Source organism: Balaenoptera musculus, chromosome 19 (assembly GCF_009873245.2).
Source record: "Balaenoptera musculus isolate JJ_BM4_2016_0621 chromosome 19, mBalMus1.pri.v3, whole genome shotgun sequence".
NCBI classification, from domain to species: domain Eukaryota; kingdom Metazoa; phylum Chordata; class Mammalia; order Artiodactyla; family Balaenopteridae; genus Balaenoptera; species Balaenoptera musculus.
The window spans coordinates 10,514,516-10,531,924 of NC_045803.1; positions in this window are offsets into that span (position 1 = coordinate 10,514,516).

A 17,409-nucleotide genomic window follows, 5' to 3' on the forward strand; every position below is an offset into this window, starting at 1 on the left:
TCACTTTGTTATAAAGCAGAAACTAATCCAGCCGCTATCCTCACAGCAACCCCCGCTGACGCAGCCTGGTTTACAGTGATTGACCTCTGCTCAGCTTTCTTTCCCCTGCTGTTGATTCCTCACTCACAATTTCTCTCTGCAATTGCATTTAGAGGGAGACGATTAACACGGACTCATGTACCTCAGGGATGTTGTGAGTCTTCCTCTATTATCTTCCCAAGTCCTTACAGTTGACTTCGCTTTGTAGCCTTTACCCCAGGCCCCACCCTTGCTCAATACATGGGGGATCTCTTACTCTGTAACTAGACGAGCAGGGTGATAGACAGACCCTCTCGTTCTCCTTAGGGCACTCACTCTCTTTTGTATATAAGTTCATTTGTATTATTTTTTTAGATTCCACATATAAGTGATATCATATATTTGTCTTCCTCTGACATACTTCACTCAGTGTGACAATCTCTAGGTCCATCCATGTTGCTGCAAATGGCATTATTTTGTTCTTTTTTATGGCTGAGTAATATTCCATTGCATATATATATACCACATCTTCTTTATCCATTCCTCTGTTGATGGACATTTAGGTTGCTTCCATATCTTGGCTATTGTAAACAATGCTGCAATGAACATCCGTCCCCTGAAACTTTAAAATCATCATTGTCCACACCCCCAGCTCTTGGCTGACCTCATTCTGACAAAGCTTTTCACCTCTATTGCCACGAAGATGGTGGAATTGCTGTAGGTATTTTAGGACAACTTTTGGCTTCTCAGATAAGTCCTGTAGCATATTTCCCAGGTCAGTTAGATCCTGTGGCATCAGGCACGGCCCCCTGAGCCACCACCCTCACACGGGGCTCCCCGGTCCCCTCTGCTCCCCCTGCTGTTCCTGTGACATGGCCCCTCTCTACACAGTGGCCCTGGGAACCCACCCCACCATCATCTTCCCGTCGCTGTAACACTTTAAACCCATTTGCGTTACTGTCCCTCCCTGGTGATGGAGAGCCCCACGCTATCCACCCGATTGCCCTGCAACTAGAGAAATGGTCTCAAAGCCATGAGAGCACCTCTTAGACACCCCCTCAGACAACCCGGACTTCTATTTTGCAATGGCTCCTGTAGATGAAATTCCCGGGGATACCTAATCACCAGTCATGCCCAAATTTCCCCACATGAAATACTGGAGGTATATGCTTTGCCCACTATAAAATCGGCCCAAGCAGCCCAGCTCATAGCTCTTCCTAGAGCTTGCAAACAGGCAGTACATACAGCGACTCCAGATATGCTTTTGGAGTCTGCTGCACTGGTGTCGCATGTGGAAATCCCACGGATTCTTATTAACCTCTGCTGGTACCCCGACTGCCAACAGGGATATCATTGCTGCCCTATTACGGTCTAATTGACCTCCCTGCTAAAATCACTGCTGTTCTCCGTGGAGCCCACACCGTGGAGACTGACACTCCATTTCCAGGGAAGGACAGAGGCCATAAGTCTGCTAAACGCCCTACCCACCCCTTCTCCACCCAATGTCTAAACCTGCTTTTATCCCTGACCGACATTACCAGTTAGTCAGGTAAGTGCCCCACAAACTGAAAAAGACAAATGGCTACAAAAGGGTGCCAAACAGTATGTCCTGAGGATGTAACGTAGGGCATGGTGACTGTAGTTCATAACACTGCATCGCATATTTGAAAATGGCTGAGAGAGATCTTACAACTCTATCACAAGGAAAAAAAATTGTTTTTTTAACTATGTATGGTGACGAATGTTAACTAGACTTATTGTGTTCATTTCACAATATATACAAATATCGAATCACTATGTTGTGTACCCGAAACTAATATAATGTTGTATGTCGGGACTTCCCTGGCGGCCCAGTGGTTAAGACGCCACGCTTCCCCTGCAGGGGGCCCGGGTTCGATCCCTGGTTGGGGAACTAAGATCCCACAGGCCAAGATGCAGCCCCAAAAAAAAGTCAATTACACCTAAATTTTTAAAAAAATGAACCAAGCATTCACTAGTGGATTATACATTGGGCCAAATGGACTTCCAGTGGCCCCCTCCCTTTCTTTTTTTTTTTTATTGAGCTATAATTTGACCTTCTGGCTGCCTTATCTCCCATTAGGTGGGACCTGAGTGCAGATGGGCGGCAGCAAAGCAACTAAAGGACAATGGGTTCTGCCCCAGCATCCATAAAATTTCTAATCAAAGTATTTCCTGATGTGCTGTTTGGGACTCTCAGCAGGTCTCTGGAGAACAGCTTATCTCAGGAAATCCTCCAAGGTCCACACTGACCCTTGCACTGTCCCACACGGGTTCCATACATTGACCTCCGGCTTCAGGCTATTTCCGCTGTTTGCTGATTGCATGTTTACTGGAGGGGCTGGAGGTTATCCAACTAGAAGTGCTGACGCTATGACGGTGGAAAAGAAGTGAATAACTGAGATTATCCCTCAGTTTGGTATTCCTCTGTGGCTGGAATCAGACCAAGGAACGGCGGAAATAAATACATAAATACATAAATAAATTTACAGCAGAAACAAGCTGCTTGCTTTGCACAGACTCTGGGATGCTCCTTAAAATGTCATACCTTGTAACATCCTCAATCATCAGGGCAAGCGGAACATAAAAATCTTGACCTAAAAAGGACTTCAGGAAAAAAACCTGGCAAGAAATTAACTAGAAGCATTACCCCTGGCCCTTATAAAAATACAAAATACACCAAATACAATAGGAGACATGGTTAACTCCTTTTGAAATAGTTTTGGGGCACCCTAGGCCTACTGGCATTTCTCTTGTTTGTTTCTTTGTTTGTTTTTCTACTGGCATTTCTAAAACGTCCATTCCTCCACGGAGTGAACATTATGGGGACCTGAGTAAGCAATTTGACGCTATGACTCGCTATGTACAAGAACTAACTGGTACAGGCAGACCTCGGAGATATTTCGAGTTCGGTTCCAGATCACCGTGATAAAGTGAATATTGCAATAAAGCGAGTCACAAGAATGTTTTGGTTTCCCAGTGCATATAAAAGTTATGTTCACACTATAGTCTATTAAGTGTGCAATAGCACGATGTCTAAAAAAATAATGTGCCTACCTGAATTTAAAAATACTTTCTTGCTAAAAACATACTAACCATCATCTGAGCCTTCAACGGGTCATACTCCTGTTGCTGCTGGAGGGTCCTGCCTCACCGCTGGTGGCTGCTGACTGATCAGGGGGGTGGGCGCTGAAGGGTTGGGGAGCTGTGGCAATTTCTTAAAATAAGACAACAATGAAGTTTGCCGCATCGATTGACTCTTTCTTTCACAATTTCTCTATAGCCTGCAGTGTTGTTTGAGAGCATTTACCCGCAGAACTTTCAAAATTGGAGTCAATCCTCTCAAACCCTACTGCTGCTTTATCAACTACGTTTATGTCATATTCTAAATCCTTTGTTGTCGTTTCAACAATCTTCACCAGGAATAGATGCCAACTCAAAAAACCACTTTCTTTGCTCACCCATTAGAAACGACTCCTGGACTTCCCTGGTGGCGCAGTGGTTAAGAATCTGCCTGCCAATGCAGGGGACACGGGTTCGAACCCTGGTCCAGGAAGATCTCACATGCCGCGGAGCAACTAAGCCCATGTGCCACAACTACTAAGCCTGCGTTCTAGAGCCCGTGAGCCACAACTACTGAGCCCGCGAGCCACAACTACTGAGCCCGCGAGCCACAACTACTGAAGCCCGCGCGCCTAGAGCCTGTGCTGTGCAAAAAGAGAAGCCACCACAATGGGAAGCCCGTGCACCACAACGAAGAGTAGCCCCCGCTCACCGCAACTAGAGAAAGCCTGCACACAGAACAAAGACCTAACGCAGCCAAAAAAAAAGACAGAAGAAAAGAAAGAAACAACACCTCATTCATTAAAGTTTTTCCATGAGATTGCAGCAATTCAATCACATCTTCAGACTCCACTTCTAATTCTAGTTCTCTTGCTATTTCCACCCCATCTGTGGTTACTTCCTCCACCAAAGTCTTGAACTCCTCAAAGTCATCCATGAGGGTTAGAATCAGCTTCATCCAAACTCTTATTAATGTTGGTATTTTGACCTCTTCCCATGAATCACAAATCTTCTTAATGGCATCTAGAATGGTGAGTCCTTTCCAGAAGGTTTCAAAATTTACTTTGCTGGGACTTCCCTGGTGGCACAGTGCTTAAGAATCTGCCTGCCAATGCAGGGGACATAGGTTCAATTCCTGGTCCGAGAAGATCCCACATGCCGCGGAGCAACTAAGCCCATGCACCACAACTACTGAGCCTGCGCTCTAGAGCCCGTGCTCCACAACGAGAGAAGCCACCACAATGAGAAGCCCGTGCACCACAACGAAGAGTAGCCCCTGCTCGCCACAACTAGAGAAAGCCTGCGTGCAGCGACGAAGACCCAATGCAGCCAAAAATAAATAAAAATATATATTAAAAAATGTACTTTGCCCAGATCTATCAGAGGAATCACTATCTATGGCAGCTATAGCTTTAGGAACTGTATGTACATTGAAAATTTCTTTCAATTCAAAGTGTAGCCTCCTTTATTAATTACTTAGCTAGATCTTCTGGGTAACTTGCTGCATCTTCTCCATCAGCACTTGCTGCTTCACTTTGCACTTTTATGTTACGGAGGCGGCTTCTTTCCTTAAACCTCAGGAACCAACCTCTGCTCGCTTCAAACTTTTCTTCTGCAGCTTCCTCACGTCTCTCAGCCTTCACAGAATTCAAGAGAGTCAGAGCCTTGCTCTGGAGGAGGCTTTGGCTGAAGGGAATGTTGTGGCTGGTTTGAACTTCTCTCCAGACCACTCACACTTTCTCCGTATCAGCAATAAGGCTGTTTGGCTTTCTTATCATTCGCGTGTTCACTGGAGTAGGACTTTTCATTTCCTTCAAGAACTTTTCCTTTGCAATCACAACTTGGCTAAACTGTTCGGCAAGAGAAGCCAAGCTTTTGGTCTACCTTGGCTTTCAACATGCCTTCATTAAGCTTAATCCTTTCTAGTTTTGTTTTTTTTCTTTTTTTTTGGCCTCACCACGTGGCTTGTGGGATCTTAGGTCCCCGACCAGGGATTGAACCCCTGCCCGCTGCAGAGGAAGCGCAGAGTTCTAACCACTGGACCGCTGGGGAAGTCCCCTCTAGCTTCTGATTTTAAGTGAGAGACACGTGACTCTTCCTTTCGTTTGAACACTTAGAGGTTCCTGTAGGGTTATTAATTGGCCTAATTTCGATATTGTTGTGTCTCAGGGATCAGGGAGGCCCGAGGAGAGGGAGAGAGACAGAGGAAGGGCCGGTCGGTAGAGCAGTCAGAACACACACAGTATTTATCAATTAAGTTCGCCATCTTATATACAGGTGCTGCTCCTGGCACCCCAAAAACAATTACAACAGTGACATCAAGGATCACTGAGCACAGACTATCATAGCAAATAGAGCATTAATGAAAAAGTTTGAAATATTGCAAGAATTATTGACCCAGAGACACGAAGCAAGCAAATGCTGTTGGAAAAATGGCGCCAACAGACTTGCTCCACGCAGGGTTGCCACAAACCTTCAGTTTGTAAAAATGCAGCATCTGTGAAGTGCAGTAGAGCAAAGTGCAATAAAAGAGGTCTACCTGTGTACTTGGAGCATGTTGTTGACAGGCCGCCACCGATCAACATGCCTTGTCCTCCTTCTGACCAGGAGATCCAGTGTATGTCAAGGTTTTAGAAGAAAGCACTACTATCACCTCGCTGGGAAGGATCTCGTGAGTATTGCTGACCACCTGCACTGCCATCACAATAAAAGAGAGATCCTGCTGGATTCACAGGAAACATGCCAAACTAGACCCAGGTCAGCGCTCGCAGGACACTCGCAAGTCCATCCCTACAGATGATGACCTCCAGCGAAAAATTTCCGGAGCCAATTCCCCGGCTCCTGCAGCTGACGATGCCGAAAAGGAGACAGCTACTTGCCAAGATCACAGATCAAGAGCTTCATCTTCACTGTTTTGGTTTCTCTTTCCTCTTCCTTTGAACACCCCCCCCAGGACAGCAGGAAAACAAAACAAAACTCCTTTGACTTTTTTATTTATTTATTTTATTTTTTATTTTTTGGCTGTGTTGGGTCTTCGTTTCTGTGCAAGGGCTTTCTCTAGTTGTGTCAAGCGGGGGCCCCTCTTCATCGCGGTGCGCGGGCCTCTCACTATCGCAGCCTCTCTTGTTGCGGAGCACAGGCTCCAGACGCGCAGGCTCAGTAGTTGTGGCTCACGGGCTTAGTTGCTCCGCGGCATGTGGGATCTTCCCAGACCAGGGCTCGAACCCGTGTCCCCTGCATTGGCAGGCGGATTCTCAACCGCTGCGCCAACAGGGAAGCCCTCCTTTGACTTTTTTAAATGAAAGTTTCTCCTTTTCTCCCATTTATTGAAAGGCTGATGGGAAGTGGCTTGCCTCGATCGGTCCTATTCTGTCTCTGTTCATGCACCATGGGCTCTTTCAAACTGTATCTTACTGCTATCCACTCCGACTGTTATTTCCATAGGTCAAGGACAAACTAGCAGCCCCGTGCACCCATCTTCCAAATCATGGTCACGTTAATGAATCAATCTGATTGCTGGTTATGTCATAATCTAGTCAAGAGGGACTTTCCTGGTGGTCCAGTGGTTAAGACTTTGTGCTTCCACTGCAGGGGGCATGGGTTGGATCCTGGTCAGGGAACTAAGATTCCGCATGCCGCGCAGTGTGGCCAAAAAAAAAAAAAAAAATCTAGTCGAGAAAAGGAACCTGACCCAGTTTTCATTCTGCCAATATGAGCACCTGATGAACTAACTATGGAAGATGGATGAACGAAAGGATATGGTATCCATGACCACAAAAAAACCCACCTCCATCTCCCTCTCTGGTGAGTTCATTGGGCTCGGAAATCCCTCTATGGCAGCTCAAGGTCTATCTCTTGCTCGGGTAAAAACATTGGGAAAGGGACTTCCCTGGTGGTGCAGTGGTTGAGAATTCACCTGCAAATGCAGGGGACGCGGGTTCGATCCCTGGTCTGGGAAGATCCCAAATGCCACAGAGCAACTAAGCCCATGTGCCGCAACTACTGAGCCTGCACTCTAGAGCCTGCGAGCCACAACTGCTGAGTCTGTGTGCCACAACTACTGAAGCCCACGTGCCTAGAGCCCATGCTCTGCAACAAGAGAAGCCACCGCAATGAGAAGCCCACTCACCACAATAAAGAATAGCCCCCGCTCGCTGCAACTAGAGAAAAGCCCGCGTGCAGCAATGAAAACCCAATGCAACCAAAAATAAATTAAAAATTTTTTTTAAATCATTGGAAAGGAACTTGTCCCTTTGCTGTGTAAACAGGCATGATGCTGGACCAGAGGTGTCCTATCAGGGTAATATGGCAACCAAACCCTGTGGTTTGATTCTAGAGGCAACGTCCTCAAACCACTCACAGAGGGCGTACGTGTTCTAGCACTAACTCTAGTGACAAAAACTGTGAGATCACCAAAAGTTTCCGCTGGTTCACAGGCCACCCATGAACGACCCGGAGGAGCCCAGCTGTTCCCACAATCAGGCTGCCTGACACCACCAGTTATCTATGGGGAAACCCCAAATCTGGACTAACTTGGTCAGGTGACAAAGCCAAGCCTTACAGCTGCCAAAGCTGGACCGCTGGCCTCCCAGATCGGATATTTTGCAACCTGTCCTGCTCTTAAAACCATGAAGCATAAGGTTTAAAAGCCCATAACAGAAACTGGTGACTAACAGAAAGTCTAGAGCTTGTCTAACAGAACAGTAGCTAAGGGAATAGCTTGTTATAAACCCCTCTGCTTGTAATACAACAAAACTGGCTGAAGCCGGATGCAACCAACACGGCTGATGGGAGTCTGCACAGAACAGGCTTGCTTGTTGGATGGGTGACCTTCTGACATCACAGCCCCAAATTCCCCCCAATTTGCTCTTGCATCCCATGAAGAAGAACGTAACTTAGACACGCCTGCGCAGAACACCGATTACCTCACCCTCTCCCTCCCTCCCATCACCTTTCCCCCCCCCCCCCCCGCCTAAGACCGCCCTGCTTCTTTGGCCCATAAATATCCCAAGCCACTCGCCTTTGGGGAGGCGGATTTGAGATCTGCTCTCCCCATCTGCTCGCTTGGCTGCCTTGGGAGGAGAATAACCCCTTCTGTGCTGCAAACCTCGGCACCTCCGCGTTTGGCTTGCTGTGTGTTGGGCAGATGAACCTGGTCTGGTAACACTCTTGCAAGTGGACAGAAGCACGTGGAGAATGGAGGTGTCCAGGTGGTGATATGACCAAAGGACAAAGGTTGTGGACCTCCCCGATTCTAGGGAACTGTAGGTTTTACTCTGACCCTGTTGGTGAATCACACCGACCTTTTTCTCTCCTGTGGTGATAAGGTATCTTCGTAACTAAATGGTCAGGACAGTGTGACTCGGATACCGGGTTCCCTCCGTCACCAGGCTGTCCACCTTAAATGCCAGCAAATTACAGATGTGTGCTCCTTCGTTCATAAAGACGACAAGACATAGAAAATCCACCTGTGTATGGCCGGGATAGTTTCAGTGGTGAGAGTCTTATTTCCAACTTTGGGGACTTACGAGTTGGAAAAGGCAATCCTAAATCTTCCGTGGTCCTAGAACAGGAATTCCATAGCATATGCAGACATTGCAAGTGCTCCAATCAGAAGGTAATAGTTTAGCCTCTGTTGTATCCCCAAATTGTCCCACCCTGGGTACACTGACTGCAAGCAAGAAGGAGCTTGTGAAATCGTTGGCAGAAAATGCTGCCTTTATGTGAATCCGACAGGACAAACAGTGTCTAGTTTACACCTTTTAAAAGAGAAGATAAGGGACTTCCCTGGCGGCCCAATGGTTAAGACTCCGCGCTTCCATTGCAGGGGCAGGGGTTTGATCCCTGGTGGGGGAACTAAGATCCCACATGCTGCGGGGCATCTAAGCCCACGCGCCACAACTACTGAGCCGGCGCACCTCAACTAGAGAGCCCCACGTGCCGCAAACTACAGAGCCCGCGCGCCACAACTAGAGAGAGAAAACCCTTACGCCACAACTAGAGAGAAGCCCGCGTGCCGCAAAAGATCCCACATGCAGCAATGAAGATTCCACGTGCCACAACTAAGGACCTGACACAGCCAATTATAATAATAATAATAAAAATTTTTTAAAAAAAGAGAGAAAAGATAGGGGACTTACTTGGCAGTCCAGTGGTTAAGACTCCGGGCTTCCACTGCAGGGGGCGCGGGTTTGATCTCTGGTCGGGAAACTAAGATCCCGCATGTTGCACTGCATGGCCAAAAAATAAAAAAGAAAGAAAGAAAGAAGATAAACACTCTCCATCAATTAAATGAGTCTCAGCCATTTTATCGGACTGACCTATTCCCCAGATTGGGAGGCTGGTTTACTGGGATGTGGGGAAGCATTCCTAGATTTCTTCTCTGCTGTTTGTTTATTCTCATTCTAATCTATGTTTGTATCTCACTTTGCAGATCTCTTGCCACTCAACTGCTAACCTGAATCTTCTCTCCACAGCCAACCACTCAAATTTAATATGTGAATCTTCGGACAAAGCTTCATATGGGGGAAATTTAGGAGATCAAAATATGCCATATTTGCATAAGGACTGTTTTGAGGTGAAGACATTTGAGAATCAACAATTGCAGAGGCTTTCTCTGAACTTCCTATACCTGTCTAAAATTAGATCCTCTTCAAAAAAAATGGAGTTGTCATAAATTGCCTCTCTGGGAATTTCATCAACCAGGGAAGATTGACTCTTATCCCAGGAGAGGAGACTAGAAGTTGGCACCAAATCTAGACAAACATTGACACAAACTCTCATTTCTCCCATCTGTTCTCCTAAGGGCCCATTTATCTTCTGTAAAAATCACTTTCTCTCCCATATGTGACGTCTCTTCCCTTCCCTTTCCCCTATTAAGATGGTATGTAAACTCTCAGATTTCACTGTTTTGGGGGGGGTACTCACTTCTTTTTTTGTATGATACCCCTGTGCACATAAAATTGAAAATTAATAAATCTGTATGACTTTTCTCTTGTTAATCTGCCTGTTGTCAGTTTAGTTCACAGACCCGGCCACTGAACCTAAGAGGGTAGAAGGAAGTCCCTCCTCCGCTACAGTAGTGTCAGATTCCCCAACCTCCCCAACACACACATAATTTATGCCACAAAAAAAAAAAGAGAGATTTAAAAGACTGCCTGATCAAAATTGTTGCAGGCAAGATCTACTGATGGATGCTAAAATTAGTGGGCAAAAGTTTGAGGAGAAACAGGATATTTGCATAGTCTCAAAGTATCTCCCCCAAGACATTTGTCAATTACAATGGAAAAATAGTAATCTCAAACTGAAGAAACCCAGCAGACACCACCTTAACCAAGTAATCGAGATTACTATCACCAGGCTTCCCTGGTGGCGCAGTGGTTAAGAATCTGCCTGCCAATGCAGGGGACACGGGTTCGAGCCCTGGTCTGGGAAGATCCCACATGCCGCAGAGCAACTAGGCCCATGAGCCACAATTACTGAGCCTGAGCGTCTGGAGCCTGTGCTCCGCAACAAGAGAGGCCGCGATAGTGAGAGGCCCGCACACCGCGATGAAGAGTGGCCCCCACTTTCCACAACTAGAGAAAGCCCTTGCACAGAAACGAAGACCCAACACAGCCATAAATAATAATAATAATAATTTTAAAAAAAATTAATATCACCTATAATAAGACATAGCTACATCATGCACCCTCAATATAACACACCAAGGAGCAAAACATCACTCTTGGGTTATTCTTGACAAAAATGCACATTGTCAATATAATCATGAAGGAACCTCAGACAAACCCAAACTGAGGGATGTTCTACAAAATAACTGATCGATATCATTTAAAAGTGCCAAGGTTGGGACTTCCCTGGTGGTCCAGTGGTTAGGACTTTGCCTTCCAATGCAGGGGGTGTGGGTTCAACCCCTGGTTGGGGAGCTAAGATCCCACATGCCTCGCGGTCAAAAAAACCAAAACATAAAGCAGAAGCAATATTGTAACAAATTCAATCAAGACTTTAAAAATGGTCCACATCAAAAAAAAAAAAGTGGCAAGGCCATGGAAGATAAGGATTGGGGGACACTCAGGAGGAAGAACCACTAAATGCAATGTTGGATCCTGGATTGGTTTCTGGAACAGAAAAAAGGACATTAAAGGGAAAACTGCTAAAATTCAAATAAGGTCTGTCATTGAGTTACTGGTTTTGTACCAATGTTAATTTCCTGCTTTTGATAATTGGACTCTAGTTATGTGAGATGCTAATATTAGGGGAAGCTGGGTAAAGGGTTATATGGGTATCTCAGTACAATTTTTGCAATTTTCCCATAATAATTTCCCCCAAAAAAGTTTAAAGACTGCCTCATGAAATAAGCGCTAATTTCCTTCACCTAAAAAGGCACCTCTATGAGGAGTGGGAGAGGAAAATACTAAGTTGTGGGACACTTGAGAAAAGCTCCCGGAACCCTGCCTGCTTCCACGGGATACCAGGAGCACCCCTGGCAGCCCGACTTTTTTGTTTTTTTTTTTAGCAGCGAAAGCACCAAATCCTAACCACTAGACCACCAGGGAACTCCCAGCCCAACTTTCAATCAAACAGCCCTGAGCTAGAATGTGATGTGACGCAACGATCTTTACTGGTGTGGCAGCCACTTTCCACAGAAAGCCGTCAATGAACCCTTCCCCGGGACTCAGCCCCTGTGGAGGCCTTCCCATTAGAATCTGGCCTTGGCCGTGATTTGACCACTAGCACGAGATGGAAATGACTGTAATTTCCTAGGCTGGCCTTAAACTATCTACATCATCTGCTTTCCATGCACTTGGAAACCTGAAACCCAGGTGCCACCTGGAGGAGCCCCAAGGAGGAGACTGAGGTGGGCCCCAGCTGAACTTCCAGCCAAGAGCCATGTGAGTGAGCCGCTTTGGGCATTTAAAGGCTAGTTAAGGGACTTCCTTGATGGCACAGTGGTTAAGAATCTGCCTGCCAATGCAGGAGACACGGGTTCGAGCCCTGGTCCGGGAAGATCCCACATGCCGCGGAGCAACTAAGCCTGTGCTCACAACTACTGAGCCTGCGTTCTAGAGCCTGTGAGCCACAACTACTGAGCCCGCGTGCCACAACTACTGAAGCCTGTGCACCTAGAGCCCATGCTCCACAACAAGAGAAGCCACCGCAGTGAGAAGCCCGGGCACCACAACGAAGAGTAGCCCCCGCTTGCCGCAACTAGAGAAAACCCACGTGCAGCAACAAAGACCCAACACAGCCAAAAATAAAATAAATAAAGTCTAGTTAAGTATCCAGATGACTGCAGCCCCAGCTGTCACCACATGGAGCAGAACCACCCAGCTGAGCCCAGTAAACCCAGGACAGCTCATAAGTGAGTGCTGTTGTATTAAGCCACTAAGTTTCAGGGTGCTATGTCGTGTAGCAATAGATGATCCAAACAGTCTTCCTTATTCACTGCTGCTTTCCCAACATCTAGCACGTTGAACACAATAAATGACAGCCCTATCTGTAAGCTCAGGACCTGACACATTTATAACAACCCTAGGAGATGGATAATGGTCTTATCCTGACTTAATAGATGTTATTAGTTTTCTAGGGCTGCCATAACAAAATTCTACCAACTGGGTTGCTTAGGCATGAGAAATTTGTTTTCTCACAATTCCAGAGGCTGGAAGTCCAAGATCAAGGTGTCAGCAGGTTTGGTTTCCTCTGAGGCCTCTCTTCCTGGCTTGCAGACAGCCACCTTCTCGAGGTGACCTCACATGGTCTCTCCTCTGCGTGTGCCTGGTGTTTCTCCTTGTTCTGTGTCCAAATTTCCTCTTCTTAGTGGACATCAGCTGGATTGGATTAGGACCCACCCTAATGGCCTCATTTAACCTAATCACCTCTTTAAAAGCTCTATCTCCAAATATGGTCATGCTCTGAGGTACTGGGCATTAGGGTTTCAATACATGAATTTTGAGAAGACACAAGTCAGTCCATAATACTAATAAGGAAATGCCCAGGGAAATTAAGCAATTTTTCCAAAGTCACACAGCTCAGAGGTGGCAAAGATCAGACATGAATCCAGGCAGGCTGGCTCTAGAGGCCACACTTTTCACCACTGAGCTCCACCACCTCATGAAGCAGGAAGTGAATTGGCTCAGCCAGCCCTCATTCTTCCCTCGGGCTAGAACAGGGGAAGGACTTAGCCAGAGCAAGAGCAAAGCAGAGATCTGGGGCCAGTTCAGATGCCCTGAGGCCTTCTGACAAGGACAGGGCACTCACCCCCCCAGCATGGCTTGTGCCCTCGACTGAGCTCCTTGGTTCAGGGGGGTATGGTAGGCTGAATAATGCCCTCCAGTGATCTCCAGGTCTTGAGCCCTGGAACCTGTGAGAGTTACCTTCCATGGCAAAAGGGACTTTTGAAGCTGTGATTAAATTAAGGATCTTGAGGTGGGGATTATCCTGATTATCCAGATGCGCTCAAAATATAATCACAAGTATCCTTATAAGAGGGAGGCAAAGGGAGATTTGACTGAAGAGAGAGGGCAATGTGACAACCTCAGCAGATGGAGAGAGACAGATCTGAAGATGCTGTGGTTCTTTGAAGGTGGAGGAAGTGGCCACGAGCCAAGGAAAGCAGGCAGCCCCCTGAAGCTGGAAAAGGCAAGGGGATGGATTCTCCCCTAGAGCTCCAGGAGGAATGAAGTCCTCTTGATACGCTGATTTTAGGACTTCTGACCTCCAGGACTGTAAGATAATAAATCTACATCGGGTTGTTAAAATTTTATTTATTTATTTATTTATTTTGGCTGCGCCGGGTCTTAGTTGCGGCAGGCGCGTGGGATCTAGTTCCTGGACCAGGGATCGAACCTTGGTCCCCTGCTTTGGGAGCACAGAGTCTTACCCACTGGACCACCAGGGAAGTCCCCAAATCTATGTTGTTTTTTGTTTTAAAGCTTTTTAAAATTTTTTATTTTTTTAATTTTTGGCTGCGTTGGGTCTTCGTTACTGCGCACGGTCTTTCTCTAGTTGCGGCGAGTGGGGGCTACTCTTCGTTGTGGTGCGCGGGCTTCCCATTGCGGTGGCTTCTCTTGTTGCAGAGCACGGTTCTAGGTGCGTGGGCTTCAGTAGTTGTGGCTCGGGCTCAGTAGTTGTGGCTCGCGAGCCCTAGAGCACAGGCTCAGTAGTTGTGGCACACGGGTTTAGTTGCTCCGTGGCGTGTGGGATCTTCCTGGACCAGGGCTCAAACCCGTGTCCCCTGCATTGGCAGGCAGACTCCCAACCACTGCGCCACCAGGGAAGCCTTCTATGTTGCTTTAAGCCACTAAATTTGTGGTAATTTGATACGGTGACAATAGGAAACCATATTTTCTATACCTCCATCCATTCCGGGGCTCAAGCCAGAAAGCTAGGAGTCATCCTTGACCTCCTCCTCCCCTCCATCACCCTTAAGCAGGTCTGTAGATTTCACCTCCTAGACAGTTCTTGACTCCAACCACTTGTCTCCAGATCCCTTGTACTTGCAGGTTTGGAAGGTAATCTAAGCCACCATTGTGCCTCACCTGGATCCTTACACCAACCTCCTGTTAGTCAAAATTTCAGAAACAAAGACCTGATTGAAATAAAAAGATGTTTATTGTGGGTTTGTCTGGACTGCAGCCCAGGAGACACAGATTCAAGAAGCACTTGAATTGTTTTCCGCTGGATTACAAAATAGGGGAGGCTTATAAAAGCAAACTTGCAAAGTTACAGTTAGTTACATGAGTTGTTTCTCAAGAATTATAATTAGAGCTGGCAAGCAGTAAGGGTGCTTGTTAAGTAAGGATTGGTTGGGGTCCGAAATGGTTGCACAGTTACAGGGAGAGAACTTGAGAGGAAAAGGCTGCAGCTGGCAGGTATTGTTCTGACTACAGCTGGTGGTGTCCTCGGATCTGGCACAGTTCAAAGAAAGTTCAAGTTCTCAGTGGTGCAGAGAGGTGTCTGAGACCAGATGCTCAACGGCCGCTTGACTTCGTTTTTGAACACCTGAACTGGGGTCACTCTGTTATAATTTCAATTTGTCACCACTCCTGACTGGGCTTACTGCTCCCACTCTTGCTTCCCTCTGCTTTTCATCCAGTAGCTGATACAGTCATTTCAAAGTGCAAATCTGATCGTGTAACTTACATGCTTAAATTCTTTCCATGATTCCCTGTTGTTCTCAGGAGAGAGGAACACAGTTCTTAAGGGGGCCCCAGCCTGGTCCGGCCCCTGCTGGCTGTTTCGTCACATTTCACTCCCTGTGCACCTGGCTTTTTGCTCTTAGCATCCCAGCCTCCTGCCTCAGGACCTTCATCTCTGCTGTTCCCTCTGCCTGGGACACCTACCGTCATTTCTCATTTGCCTGATGAAATATTTACAACGTGCTAATGTTACAAGGAACGATGAACACCCCTGTCTTGACCATCCAGTTCAAGGGCAAAATGTCATCAATTTAGGTGAAACCTGCTAATTACTCCTTCTGGATAACAGCCTTCTCCTCGCCCACCAGAAGCAACCAATATCGCAATTGGGGCATCTTTTATTGCTCCCACATTCCTTTAAACTTATAGGGCACGTGTTTACAAACCCAGCAATCCATACCAGTCATTTGCTTATTTTTTAACTTTAGATGAAGGATAACATCCTGAATGTATTCTTCTGCAGCTTGCTGTGGTCTGCTGATGTTATGCTGGGGGGATTCATCCATGTTTATACTTATATCTTTAGTTAATTCAGTTTCATTGCTGTATAGCTTTCCACTCTATCAATATACCAAAACTTACATCTTTATTCTTCTGCTAATGGGCACTTAGTTACCAGTGTTTCTGTCAACAAAGAGCATGCACTGGGGTGTGCAGTGGGTACATCAGCAGCTATCGGATAAGCTGTCTCCCCAGGCGGTCATGTCAATGTCCGTTCTCACCCACAGGGTGTGAATGTTCTGTTGTTTCACCTCCACACCAACAATCGGTATTGTTAGACTTTTAAAATGTTGCCAATCTGATAGGCATGAAAATGCCTGTCTCACTATGGTTTTAATTTCATTTCCTGCCATTTAAAACTACCGAGTACCATTTTTCACCTATCAGATTGGCAAAGATAAAATCCGTTGCTGACGCTATTTGCCATTGGAAGGAAGCGGGCACTTCCACAGGGAAGTTTGGCGGGGGGAGGTGTGTAAATTGGCCCAGCTCAAGGCAGGGCATCGGCCAACTCTAATAGGAAGTTTACATGTCTATACCTTAGTTTTTCTGTTTTACGTCAGGTAGAGAAAGAGTGTACATTCTCTCAGTCTGCCTGTTTTCAGAATGCACTGATCTCCCCCATACCCCACTCCAGGCCAAATATCCTCTTACTTCCCCTCCAGCCGGCCCCCACGCAGGATGAATCCCCAGGCTTTTTCCAGAACACAGGAGGTGTGGCTGCCTCATCTGCAGTTAGGAGAGGCTAACAGGCATCTGGCCGCTTCTTAAACAGACTATCAATCAACTCGTCTTACTTTTGCCTTCCCACTTACACTGTAGCTGTTTCAAACAACTCCGACAATTTGAGGGAATTTTGCTGCTTAAGGTTGGTTCTCAGCTGTTGTTCTCTTCTAGGTTATTTTTCTCAGGACTGCTAAGATCTTTTCACTCATCTGGGCGCTTTTCATCTTTCCAAGCATTCTTGCTGTTGCATCTTCTTCCGTTCTTTCAAAATCTGTAGGATTTTGCCCTCTAAAAGTCCCTCTTAGAGAAAACGAGAACCAACCAGCGATGTTGGATTGGAATAGAAAGAAAGATAAAAAGTGTGTGCCAACAATCATGCTTCTTGGTATTTATCCAAAGGAGCTGAAAACGTGTATCGACACAAAAACCTGCACACAGATGTTCAGAGCAGCTTTAAATTCATAATGGCCAAAACTCGGAGGCAGCCAAGATGTCCTTCAGCAGGTGAACGGATAAATAAACTGCGGTACATCCAGACAATCGGTTATTATTCAGTGCTAAAAAGATATGAGCTATTAAGCCGTGAAAAGACATGGAGGAAACGTAAATGCATATTGCTAAGCAAAAGAAGCCAACCTGAAAAGGCTACCTACTGTATGATTCCAACTATATGATATTCTGGAAAAGGCAAAATTGTAGAGACATTAAAAAAATCATTGGCTGCCAGGGGTTGGGGGAAGGGAGGGATGAATAGGCAGAGTGCAGAGGATTTTTAGGGCGGGGAAACTATTCTGTATAGACACTCTACTGGTAGATACATGTCATTTATACATTTGTCCAAACCTAAAGAATGTACAAGAGTGAACTCTAATATAATCTACAGACT